This window comes from Papaver somniferum, chromosome 10, assembly GCF_003573695.1.
Source record: "Papaver somniferum cultivar HN1 chromosome 10, ASM357369v1, whole genome shotgun sequence".
In the NCBI taxonomy this organism is placed as follows: Eukaryota; Viridiplantae; Streptophyta; class Magnoliopsida; order Ranunculales; family Papaveraceae; genus Papaver; species Papaver somniferum.
In genome coordinates, this window is record NC_039367.1 from 47,750,076 (window position 1) to 47,764,509 (window position 14,434).

The 14,434-nt window shown below is 37.8% G+C and overlaps 1 non-coding gene across 1 annotated transcript; it reads left to right on the forward strand.

Annotated features, from left to right (window-relative positions):
* Window positions 1-4,316: 4,316 nt before the first annotated feature.
* Window positions 4,317-4,421, forward strand: LOC113319783. Its single transcript, XR_003345786.1, has one exon. It is a non-coding gene; the product is annotated as a small nucleolar RNA R71 (small nucleolar RNA).
* The last annotated feature ends 10,013 nt before the right edge of the window (window positions 4,422-14,434 follow it).

A 14,434-nucleotide genomic window follows, 5' to 3' on the forward strand; every position in this document is an offset into this window, starting at 1 on the left:
ATCAAATTTCAACAACCGTTAGTCAATCAAATCAATCAAAAACTAATAAACTGAAATTATCTAATTTCCCGCTAATGGTACTCGTCGAGCTTCTTAATCCCATATAAGTCTTTAAACGAGCGGTCGTAAAATATTTCGCCTAATTAGGGTACTTTCCTCTCCGGATAGACAGCTCCACCAGAAACAACAAAAAGATGAAGTTTGCCTGGCTCTTAGGATACTTTGCTAGAGATGCAAACTTAGGCATTTATTGACCAAGGATGTTTGGACACCAAGGAATTTCCAAAACCGAAAGTATTCTGAAGATATGAAATAAATTCCCAAATCGGATTTCATAATTCCTTGAAATGATTTTTCCAATATTTTCCTAATCTCCCAATAGAAAATATCCAATTATTAAATGCACATTACTAATTTTTATTCTCTAGAGATATGCATTTAATTTCTGGTAATTAAAGCATATAAAACTAGCTACCTTAATTAAAAGATTCTTAATTTATTTCGGACCTGGATTGCCTGTTCTTTGGCACCTAGATTTAGATACCCCATACGTCAACAACTTCAATAAATTGAATAAAAGTTTGTGGCATTTGATTTCGAGCACCTAGATTGCCTTTTCTTTGGCACCTATCACAAGTTGTACAAAATGTATATGCATCCTTAAACAAGGTAGGCCAAAAGAAACCACTTTCAAGTATCTTATGAGCGGTTCTCTTACTCCCAAAATGTCCTCCGCAAGCATATGAGTGACAAAAAGACAAGATAGAATTAAATTCAGATTCAGGAACGCACCTTCGTATTACTTGGTCACTACAATGTTTCCATAGGTACAGATCATCCCATATGTATTGGTTTGCTAACTGCTTAAGTTTGTCCCTCTCAGCACGAGACAAGTTCTTTGGGATTTGTTTAGACACCAAGTAATTAACAATATCAGTGTACCATGGTTCTCCAAGGGCAATTGAGAATAGTTGGTCATCCGGGAAACTTTCACCCAATGGGATAGCTTCCTTGTCCACAGCAATACGACTCAAGTGATCCGCAACAGTGTTCTCAATTCCTTTCTTGTCTTTGATCTCTATGTCAAACTTTTGCAGGAGTAGAATCCAACTATGAGCCTTGGTTTCTCCTCTTTCTTTGTAAGCAAGTACCTAAGTGTTGCATGATCAGAAAAGACAACAACTTTTGTACCAATTAGATAAGAGTGAAATTTTTCCAATGCAAATACAATAGCTAACAACTCTTTTTCAGTGGTGGTGTAATTTTGATGGGCCTCATTGAGCGTCCTAGAAGCATAATAAATGGCATGAGGTATCTTCCCCACACGCTTCCCAAGCACTGCACCAACCGCATAATCACTTGCATCACACATAAGCTCAAAAGGCTTACTCCAATCCGGTGGTTTAATGATAGGGGATGATATCAAAAGTTATTTTAAACGATTGAATGCCACCACACACTTTTCATCAAAGTTAAAAACCACATATTTTTGCAATAAGTTACAAAGTGGTGATGCTATTTTGGAAAAGTCCTTGATGAATCTATGATAAAAACCTGCGTGACCAAGAAAATAGCGTATCTCCCTCACCGTAGTGGGAGGGGTTAGAGCATGAATAAGGTCAATCTTAGATTTATCAACTTCCAAGCCTTTAGAAGATATTATATGGCCTAAAACTATGCCATGAGTTACCATAAAATGGCACTTCTCCCAATTTAGCACAAGGTTTGTTTCAACACATCGTTCAAGGATTAGTGACAAGTTGTTCAAGAAAAGATCAAATGAATCACCAAAGACACTAAAGTCATCCATGAACACTTCAATGATGTTTTCAACATACTCGGAAAAGATACTTACCATACACCTTTGAAAGGTAGCTGGAGCATTACACAAGCCAAAAGGCATCCTCCTATAAGCAAAAGTACCGAATGGACAAGTGAAAATGGTTTTCTAATGATCCACCGGGGCTATCACAATTTGATTGTACCCTGAATAACCATCAAGAAAACAATAGTAAGAGTGTCCAGCTAAACGTTCAAGCATTTGATCAATAAATGGTAAAGGAAAGTGATCTTTTCTAGTGGTGGCATTTAATTTCCTATAATCAATACAAACCCTCCAACCGGTTTGCACACGAGTTGGGACAAGTTCGTTCTTATCATTTTCCACCACCGTCACACCTGATTTCTTTGGTACTACTTGTATCGGGATCACCCACTTTCTATCGGATATGGGGTAGATAACACCCACTTCCAAAATCTCCTTTTTCACAACTTCCAACATTGGGGGGTTCAAACGACCTTGCACTTCCCTTGTAGGCTTTGCATCGTCCTCCAAACGGATCTTGTGCATACAAACGGCAGGGCTTATACCCTTGATATCGGCAGTTGTCCATCCTATGGCCGTCTTGTACTTCCTTAGCACCCTTAGAAATTTTTTCTCCTGTAATTCACTAAGATTGTTAGAAACAATCACATGTAACTCTTCCTTATCAACCAAGTACAAGTACTTTAAGTGACTTGGAAGAGGTTTCAATTCCAACTTTGGAGATTTAATAATAGATGGTAAAAGTTTTTCATCACTGCATGGTAAAGAAATAAAAGAGATATTATGAGTTTCCGGGCATCCTTGTAGTGAGTTAAGATCACCAAGGGATTCCTTGACTTCATTACCACACTCTACATCATTATAAATGCATGTAGCTAGAACGGTTTACAAAGCGTCATCACCATTCAATTCAAACACTTGTTGTGCCAATGTATTCATCACATCAATGAAGAAACATGAGTGGACATCAATAGGATATCTCATCGTCTCGAAAATTTTGAAACGCATTGTTTCTCCATCAAACTCCATAGTTAGCGTTCCCTTGTCTACATCAATGATGGTTTTCGCCGTCTTCATAAAGGGACGCCCAAGTACCAATGGAAGAGATGAATCCGGTGAAGCTTCATTCATCTCTAACATGCAAAAGTCCGCTGGAAACACAAGTTGATTAACCTGCACAAGTACATCCTCAATAATACCCATTGGGTAAACATTAGTGCGATCGGTTAACTGCAACACAATATTGGCCTTTTTCAAAGGACCTAGATCAAGTGAATTATACATAGATGCAGGCATAACGTTAACATATGCACCTAGATCCAACATTGCTTTATTAAAAGTAGTGTTACCAATTGTGACGGGAATGTCAATGCTACCAGGATCCTTGCATTTCAGTGGGAGTTTGTGTTGTAAGATTGCCAAAGCATTCTCCCACACACTTAACACTTTATTTCCTTTGAGCCTTTGCTTATTTGTACACAAGTCCTTCAACACCTTTGCATACTTTGGAACTTGCTTCATAGCATCTATGAGAGGTATGTTCACATGGATCTTCTTGAGTATGTCTAAAATCTCCTTTTCTAGTTCCGCCTTCTTGGAATTTGAAAATCTGCGAGGGAAAGGGAAAGGAGGAACACAAGTAGAAATAAGAGTTTTAGAATTAGGAATAGGTACCTCGGGAGTTGCGGGAAAATCAGCACTCTTTTCCTCCAAAACCGGATCCTTTGGAGCTTCTTCTTTACCTGAATCAATAACTTCGGGTTGCACAAGTTGTGTACCACTTCTCAATGTAAAAGCATTGACACTCTCTTTTGGGTTAATAGGTTGAGAAGGGAGATTCCCACCATTTTGTGCTTTCAATTGGTTCAACTCAATAGCCATAAAACCAACTTGAGTTTGCAACTCCTTAACCGTGCTCTCCGTTCTTTGCATAAAATACTTCAACAACTCTTCCATACTTGACCCCTGATTTTGAGGTTGTTGTTGTTGCTGAAATTGTTGTTGCGACTGGCATTGTTGTTGTTGAGGTTGAAATCCACTCGGACGGTTGAAATTAGGTTGTTGAACCGCTCCTTGCTTGTTTGCATAGCTAAAATTAGGGTGATCTCTCCATCCCGGATTGTAAGTGTTGGAGTAGCAATCATACCGCCTTTGTTGATTTGGGAAAACCATATTAGCTTGTTCATTGACGTCTTGATAAACATGCGGAGAAGTTGGTACTATCGCGGCTGCAATCTGTTGCATCATTGCTGCCATGTTACCCATTTGTTGACGAAGTTCATTGACCTCGGTAACTTCATTTACTTTCCTAAGAAGCACATCCGAACCACGACTCATGAATTGTTGCGAGTTCGTTGTCATGTTTTAAATCAACTCTCTAGCTTGTGTCACCGTCTTGTTCACTAGTGCACCATCACCCGCAGCGTCAAGAAGATTCCTATCACTTGTTTGGATTCCTTCATAGAAGTATTGGATAATCATAGCGTCACTGAATTAGTGGTGAGGACAGCTTTTCACCAATCTCTTGTATCGTTCCCAACATTCATATAAGGATTCTCCCACATTTTGCTTCATCCCACAAATCTCCTTGCGAATTTGAGTAGCCTTTGATGCAGGAAAATATCTCTCTAAAAAGAATTTCTTCAACCCATTCCATGTTGTGACACTTCCGGACAGCAAATAATACAACCAATCCTTAGCACTATCCTCCAAAGAGAATCGAAAAACTTTTAACATTGCACCATCCGCATCAGTATCCGCTGGAAGCATGGCCATGACAATGGTTTGGAAGTCCATAAGATGCTTGTTTGGGTATTCATTGACCATGCCATGAAACTTTGGTAATTCTATAAGAAACCCCGTCTTGATCTCGAAAGTAGAGTTTGTTTGAATACACCACTGTTGTGTATCCAACTTGTGAGAAGCCAAGTCCTTGAGTGTACGATTTGCATCACCCATTTCTTCTTCTTCTTCTTCTTCTTCTTTTTAAAAAGGTGGTTCTTGTTCAACCGGAACCTATTTTTCTACAACTTCTTCCTCTACTTCCAACTCTAGTTCTTCCGTCTCGTCAGCTCTTGCTTGGAGTATTGTCCCTTCATGAGTAGTTATCCCGCACCTTTGATAATTCCAATTCTTGGGAGTAAGGGATTAGTACCTGAAAAACAATTCTGACAAACTAAGTCAGAAAAACGAAACAAGAAATAAGAAGCAAAGATAAAAGCAAAAGAAACTAAAAACTATACAACAAGCCGTACGCTTCCCCGGTAGCGGCGCCAAAATTTCATCGCTGTCGTATGCGTCAAAAATAATTTCACTTTCTCACTCACAAATAATATGGATTAAGTATAAGGTAAGAAAGAGTTTGTATCCACAGAGAGGCAAGTATTGTTGAAAAATTTTAGTTTCTTAGTAACCAGGGGGATTTTGAATTTTATCTAAGTAATAAAATAGAACGAAGCAAATAAAATAATTGTAATAATCAATAAGGAGAAGATATTGGTCACGGGATAGTATCATTTACAAACATGTATTTTCATCAATGACTAGAATTGGTATTTTAATCTCGCAATTATCAAAAGTCCTAGGATATCTTGATCGCAAGAGTATCCTGTTTATTCCCTGATTTTATCACAAACAACATTAAAAGATGTTATTGTAAAATCTACCTAGAAAGCAACCTAAAGTGTAAAAGCACAATTAAGTTTAACTCCCTAAGAGCAATAAGTTCTATGAAATAAGACTAATCAATGCAAACAAACGTGTAAAAGCACTAATTCGTTTTAACAAAGATTATGATTCATATGCGATTAATAAGATTATCACTACAAGAACTAACCGCAAGATGCTACTAAAATCAGAGATTAACAACTTTTACGTATTGAAAACCCTAATATAGTTGTAGAGATGAAAACAAATCCAATTGATTCCGGACTCAACCAAACTAGCATTCAAATCATATAATAATAAAAACCATGAATCATAAACGATGGAATTGAGACAAAACTAATTCATTGAATCAAATAACATGTTTGATGAAATCAACTTTATCCCATAACCAATAATTGTATTTAGTTACTCATATTAATGGAGTTCATCATAATCATAATCAAAAAGATGAAAAATAACGAAAGCAAACCCTAATCTCCGCTATCTCCAAAGCTCCCAATAGAATAATATAATACCTCCGATGAGATTGATTATCCTAATACCTTTTTATAGGTTTACATTGCTTAGCCTTCACGTATTTAGTTTGGTTTAGGAACCCGACCCAAAAATATGACCTAATGACACCAAACGGGACCTTAAACCTTCCAAAGTGTAAATACACGTTTCCTACTACCTAAGTTTGTGAAACCAGTCCGCAAACTTCAAATTCCAGCAGAAAGTTTCGGAATTAAGTCTGCGAACCCGGTATGCGAACCTAGTTCGCGGACTTCACTGTCTTCGGTATTTGATAAAAACTGTTTTGGTCACAACTTCTTCATCCGAACTCGGAATGACCTCATTCTTTTTGCATTATTTTTATCTTTCAAATATATTCAAGATTATTATGAGAAATACATAATTTGAATGAGTTAAGATCAGTCTTTGGTCCGTCTCTTGATTTTGAGCGTTTTGCTCCTTTTTCGTCGCACTTCTTCCACTTCTCTTGGACTTTGGCACTTGGATTCTTGGAATACTTCTATTCGTAGATATTTTCATCATTTTATAGCTCATTTTTGGAAGATTCACCTAATAGAGAAAAATAAGAGAAAACCAAAGTAATAATACGAAAATATGCAAGAATAATAGCTAAAGCAAGTATGGAATGGACACTAAAATCATATGAATTATGCACTTATCAGTTACACCAATTACCAGGATCGGTTACACCAATTACAAGGATCGATTACACAACTCTTTTGTGATCGGTTATAACAATTACAAATATCGATCATACCATCTCAGGTTATTATTTAGTATCAGTTACACTAATTAAACAAAACTAGTCATACCAAATAATAAGTTAGGCATTGTGATTAGTTATACCAAGATACATAACAATTTATGATCGGTTCTACTAACTCACACATATTGGTAATCCAAAGATATGCAATGAATAACAATACCAATACGCCTAGTGTTTTCCCTTTCGATTCATAAAAGAAGTTCATGAATGTACTTCCTTTAAACAAACGTAAAAATTGTTTCCTAGGATGAAATCTTCACCTTTACCCATACACATAATCACAATAGCATTCATACGATTATTTCGATGTCATATCTACGAAGTTCAAAAGATGCATTTTACTTCGCAGTCTAATTCCTTAATACTATGATCATATGATCATGTCTCACTACTAGAGTAATATATGCATTCACAGCTTCGCAATTATGTTTCAATATAGCACGACTTGAAAGATACGTTAGGAATGAAACAGTTTAAATCAATATTACTAAACTCAAGAGGAAGGATGATGTCGTCGTTATAGATCGTTATCACGTTCTTCAGATCTTCGAGTAATACTTGTATGTCTTATATTCCTAGACTTTGTAGTCTAACCTATACGAAGTTGTCTCTAGTACATAATCAAGCGACTCGTAGATGAGTTTTGATTTACTAAAATATGACAACCAAACTTGACATACCAACGCTTGGTGGGTTCAATCGAGCTATGCTCTAACAATACCTTCATTCAGATATGGGTAACCATACCTAAACATGTATATTGAGTTGGCTCAATAACAATTAACCGAAGTTAGCCATATGAACACTAATCTCTTAACCTTGTTCATCTTAGCACTTCTAGATCAATTGATAATCAAATGAATCTAATTGTGTTACTCATAGAGTTGTTCAATTGTTTATATTCTCGTAGAAGTATGCAAGCCACAATTGAAGCAAAATCGGATTGATTCAAAAGAATAAGTTCATGAACAATTTAGCCACAGTTTCCAAAGATTGCATTCCTTAATTTATAATTGTATTTTTTCGTGAGTATGATATCATACATAACCGATTTAAGAACTTGAACCACTTAAGTTTGCAAACGACTACGCGAACTTAAGTTCCGGACATTGGTCACAAGCCGACAGTTTACAAACGGGTACGCAATCTTTAGCTCCAGACCTAATTCAGTTGAAGTCGTTTCAATCATTTCAATCATTGAAACATTTTTAGAGGACATTATATAGTTATTGTTCACACGCTATTTTTCGTCAAAGCGATTTTCAAGTAATTAAAACTAATTTGACTCTCGTCACTAGTAAAGATGAACTTCGCCAAAGCGAAAGCTTACCAACATATATTTCGAGAAATAGATAAGCGAGATAAACTCGGCTCGAAATAGCAAATATGTATAATCATAGTCTATATAGCAATACGACTTTTGTCTCAAGAAAGGAGACAGAGTAGATAGACTTTTGATTGATCGATAAGTTCAAGTCTCCACATACCTTTTAGTCGATGAAGTTCCACAAGTCCTTGAGTAGTTCTTCGTCTTTGTATGATGATCGCCATGGAGTCTAGATCTCAACTACACTTTCTATCCTAGTCCGAGACTTAGCTAATAGTAGACTAGAAATCAAGACTTATAGTTTTGATCACTAACATTGACAAACATGCTTGAGATAGCCACACATGCGAGTTCGACCGAGCAGTGCTCTAACAATCTCCCCCTTTGTTAGTTTTAGTGACAAAACTATCAATACATATGGAATACAAAATAAATAAATAAACTTTTGTAGCTTCTCTTCCGCATGCATGATCTCCTTGGTTCTTCAACATTTCATCGAAATCTTCGTCACTTCCAAGTACTCCAATGATTCCAAAGGTTGTAAGTTTAGCATCATCGTTATTGAAAATTCGTAGCTATAACAATGAGAAAACAAGAGTTCTCAATCATTGTTACACAGTGTCATAGTATTATTACACAACATCAAAGTTCAATTGTATCACAACTTCCACAACAATACTATGGTGATATGTATCACTCCCCTTAGTCAATACTCCATCTCACATGGAAACCACTCCCCCTTACATAATGATCCGAAAACCATATGTATTTGTAGTGTGAACTACACATTAATTCTCCCCCTTTTTGTCAATAAAATTGGCAAAGGTATGAAAACTAGTAGGATCCTAATGAAATTCCATAGAAACATTTCATGACCAAAAGAAAGTGATAAGCACGTAAGTGCTACATTTTATACCCATATTTTATACTAGTTAGGACTCGATATTTTGGCTAACGACACTATTTTAGTGCTTTTGTAGAAAGTACAAGCGTATTTCGATCACCCGAAAAATAAATGGCTAAACAAGGAGCCAAATGGTGTTTGCGACAACAAAGCTCAGGACACCAAAAAAGATACCGGGCCTATGGTGGTCTACCTTGCATGCCCATGTTGCTCACCACCCAAGCCACCTGCTTGGTTACATCATTTTACGGAAAAAAAAGAATAGTGGGACGTGGTTTATTCTCCCACCACATATGGAGTATCACCTCATTTCTTAACAAAACATAAGCGGAGTACTAGAGTTTCAAGCTGCTGTCGTTTTCACATCTGTTGGTGAACATTTTCACCCGGAATCAGGGCAAGAAGAAGTGGGATATCTCAGTGTCTTCAGAGAAGTAAGGTTTTGAGGGAGAGAATGAAGAAGGATTGAATTGTGTCCGCGAAAATATCTATGAAGAGCTGTGATGTTGGTGCCTTGCCTGCAGTCGAGAACAAAACAAAGATAAGTTGGTGTTGTTCACGAAAGTCTTAGAAAGCAGTGGTGTTCAGTCGATGGAGTATGGCTGGGTCTGTACTCGACATATATGGATTGTGGTTCGAGTTATGTACAAGGAAGATGGATATGATGGATGAACTGTTGGTGGCAGTGGTGATTTGTACAAGCTGCTGACACCGGTGGAGGACGATGATGTGGACTGAATACGGCAGAGACAAGCCATGATAACTGGTGGCTGAACTTGAACTGAAATCTGGTCGAAATGGAGGTTCACTGTGATGAGAATATCGGGTATAGATTAAATTGTGAATGAAGGAACAATTGTTGTTGCTGTGTAGGTTATGAGATGAATGGAAGTTTGTTGGTCAGACGATGGAGTGATGCCTAGACAGACGGAGATGTAATGGCCGGTGCAGAGCTCTGGTTGGACACGAACTGCAACAACAATGTCAAAGACAAGAGTGCTGCAGAACACGAGGTGTAAGGGGTTATGTGTGATTGCATCAGCAGCAGTAGTATGTGACTGAAGTTGGAGTTACGTGGCTGGTTTGATGGGAAAAGGAACCTGTGATGGTTAGACGGAGTTGTGAAGGAGACAGAGAAGACTCATGTGTTGTTTGAATCTGTTCTGGAGATTCCTAATAGCTAACTACTGCAGCCGGTGCCAGGAGAAGAATTAGAAGGTCAGGAGATCGAAGTTGCTGCTGCATCCAAGTTCAGGATGGATAAAATGGACTGGTCATGTGGCTGAGAATGGAAATGCGGAGATGTTGGACCTGAGGCTAGATGTAGATGGACCATGATGGACTGGGCCTAGGAAATTCTACTAGGTCTTAGTCGGACTTCCTTGCGGCACTAATTATAAAAGGAACGAGAAGAAACAGTAAAGGGGGGAGGCCGACTGGGGGAGCAGTCCGGGAACGGCCGTGAAGGCAAAAAAAGGAAGAACAAGGATTGGAGGAAGAAAAACAATTCTCTGACAAGGATTTGATCTTTTCCTCTCTTTTCTTATAATCACTTTATTTGGGTTTTTAAGAAACCCATAATCATGTCTTGCTAGAACTTTATAATTAGGGTTTGTGTTGAAACCACTCTTGAGCATTAAGCCACTTTGATTGCAAACATATATACGGTTCTGAGGCTATTTTGATTTGAATAAATAATTTCATGATTTTATATTTGTCGATTTATTGATGAAATTAGTTGTTGCTTCACCGGTTCTGAACAATACAGTAACCCATGTGCTTAATTTATAGGGTCGCAAATATATTTGTTTACCTTTTTCATATTCTATACTTGGGTTAAATCCCTTGATGGGGTATACTTAGAATACCCAGGTATTCTTTGTGAATCCATATTTAGTTTCGCATAACTTTCTCACTATCACAATTTGATGGTGCATGCTTTGGTTTAATCTTTTGATGTGTCATGTTTAGGGTGTCCCAGTGATATTTGCGATTCTAATACTTATGATAGGTGATGTCGATAGAACGAATGATAATTAAATATTCATGAATTATGTTTCATTTCAGTAATTGAATAGAAATAGTGGTGGATACTACAAACCCTGGTTACCGTCTTTCCTATTGAATTCATTCTATTAATTTAGTTTTATTTCTTTGTTTTTATAATTCAGAAATCCAAAAATATTGTTTCTGGTTAATTCATTAGAGATATTAGTTACAGTCCTTTCCACCGCTCCCTGTGGGTTCGACCTGTACTTGCCTCTGTCTACTAGTTAGACACCGTGCGATTGCGGTTATTATATATAGGCAATCCCGAAAGCCTGTCAAATTTTGGTGCCGCTGCCGGGGAGCGGCTGTGGAATATTGTAATTAGTATTTTTGACTTGTAAACAGTTTGGTTTTTATTTTATTTTATTTTTTTGTATAGTCTTTTTATTTTATTTTTAGTTCCATTTGACTTGTTTTTTGTTTTAGAATTTTGTTTCAGGTACCTTTTTGAGGATGATGACTCTTTCCCAGGAGACGTCACCTAAGATGACACTGGCAGAATATAAGCGTAGATGTTCAAATTATCAGGCAACCTCATCTGAGATGACGCTTGGTGAATATATGCATGGGAAACGGTACGGAGTTCTCGCTCCACATATGGTAAGCGAAGAATCACCTAGAACGATATATGAGAAGTATTACAAACATACACCGCTTAGTTTGGACCAAAGGTTAAGAGTTCTAGCATGCCAAGAGTTATATGCAGATGATGATTTAGAGGAATCTGCTTATACAGAAGATACTATTGTTGAGTTTAACGACTTTAAGACAGTAGACGTTCATCATGAGATACCTTATAGTCATTCGAATAGTGAGATTCTAGTTGCAGATAATGATGATTTGATTCATGATATTGTTGTCCCATTGAGCTCCTCTTTCGCTGATCCAACTTGTGATTTTATGAATGCAAATGTGAATGTTGAACATATTGATATTGGTCAGATAACTTGTACCGATGATTTTGAGCCTTTATCTGTTTGTTTATCACACTTTGTTGATTCGGATGACCCGATGCTAATTGATATTGTCAATGTATTGCGACTTCCAATAGTAAATCAAGGTAACTCACCAACGGAAGTTATTTCCGCGGACTTAGAACCAGACTTATGAGTTATTAATTTTGACAAACTTGAATCACTAGATGCATGTTTAAACCATTGTGCCGAGTTGGATGATTTTGTGCCTTTTTACGTTGTCAATGCATTGATTCCTATGATTTCTAGTGAAGATAATGTGTCGACCGAATGTATTTCAGCTGATTTAGAACCTGATTTAGAGCGTGTTTCCGAAATAGAAACTAAGATGTTTGTTTTCCATGAGAGTGATATGCTTATCTTGACTAAGGATTGCTTTCTATTGAGAATGGATTTACACGTTTGTTTTGAGGTTTATATTGTTTGCAGGTTCACATTTGCAGCTGACCTGATTTGTTGGATTGATCCCCAACTTTTCAGACTTTATATATATGCTTTGCAAGGTACTTTGGTGTATTATCACCCTGTTTGAGATTCTTTGCCTGCAAGCTGGGATACGAAGATCATGCTTTATGGGAGTCAACCCATACGATTTCGCTTCATGGGAGTCAACCTATCAGATTTGTTTTATTTCCTTTATCTTTTATTTGTTTGCTTGAATTTCCCATCTTAATTTCTACGTTGGATGACTCAATTCCATTGAGGACAATGTAATGTTTAAGTGTGGGGGTAGTGGCACTGTCGTTAGGAATGTTGATTAAAAAATTTGAATATTATGACCAGTTGTCGGGTCTAAAAAAAACAAAAAAACACAAAAGAAGAAGATGATCAGCTGTGTAGCGGGTCTTAAAAAGAAGTTATTATCAGTATAATTTTTAGGGTTATGACCAGTTGTGTAGAGGGTCTTGTGTATGGTATTTATCATGACCAGCTGTGTAGCGGGTCTTTTGTATGGTATTTTCTATGACAAGCTGTGTAGCAGGTCTTGGTATGATATTTCAAATTTTCATTTATGACCAGCTGTGTAGCGGGTCTAACTCTCTCTTATGATATGACCAGCTGTGTAGCGGTCAATTCTTTGTTTTGCTCGAGGACTAGTAAAATATAAGTGTGGGGGTATTGATAAGCACGTAAGTGCTACATTTTATACCCATATTTATACTAACTAGGACTCGATATTTTGGCTAACGACACTATTTTAATGCTTTTATAGAAAGTACAAGCGTATTTCGATCACCCCGAAAATAAGTGGCTCAACAAGGAGCCAAATGGTGTTTGTGACAATAAAGCTCAGGACACCAAAAAAGAGACCGGGCCTATGGTGGTCTACCTTGCATTCCCATGTTGCTCACCACCCAAGCCACCTGCTTGGTTATATCATTTTACAAACAAAAAAGAATAGTGGGACGTGGTTTATTCTCCCACCACATATGGAGTATCACCTCATTTCTTAACATATCAGAAGTGGAGTACTGGAGTTTCAAGCAGCTGTCGTTTTCACAGATGTTGGTGAACATTTTCACCCGGAATCAGGGCAAGAAGAAGTGGGAGATCTCAGTGTCTTCAGAGAAGTAAGGTTTTGAGGGTGAGAATGAAGACAAGATTGAATTATGTGCCGCGAAAATAGCTATAAAGAGCTGTGATGTTGGTGCCTTGCCTGCAGTCGAGAACAAAACAAAGAGAAGTTGGTATTGTTCACGAAAGTCTTAGAAAGCAGTGGTGTTCAGTTGATGGAGTATGGCTGGGTATGTACTCGACATATATGGATTGTGGTTCGAGTTATGTACAAGGAAGATGGATATGATGGATGAACTGTTGGTGGTAGTGGTGATTTGTACAAGCTGCTGACACCGGTGGAGGATGATGTGGACTGAATACGGCAGCGACAAGCCATGATAACTGGTGGATGAACTTGAACTGAAATCTGGTTGAAATGGAAGTCTACTGTGATGAGAATATCAGGTATAGATTGAATTGTGCATGAAGGAACAATTTCTGCTGCTGTGTAGGTTATGAGATGAAAGGAAGTTTGTTGGTCAGAAGATGGAGTGATGCCTAGACAGACGGAGATGAAATGGTCGGTGCAGAGCTCTGGTTGGACACGAACTGCAACAACAATGTCAAAGGAAAGAGTGTTGCAGCACACGAGGTGTAAGGGGTTCTGTGTGATTGCATCAGCAACAGTAGTATGTGACTGAAGTTGGAGTTACGTGGCTGGTTTGATGGGGAAAGGAACTGGTGATGGTTAGACGGAGTTGTGAAGGAGACAGAGAAGACTCATGTGTTGTTTGAATCTGTTCTGGAGATTCATAATAACTAGCTACTGCAGCCGGTGCAAGAAGAAGAATTAGAAGGTCAGGAGTAGGGCTGCACACTAACCGCACCGAAACCGCACTAACCGCACCGA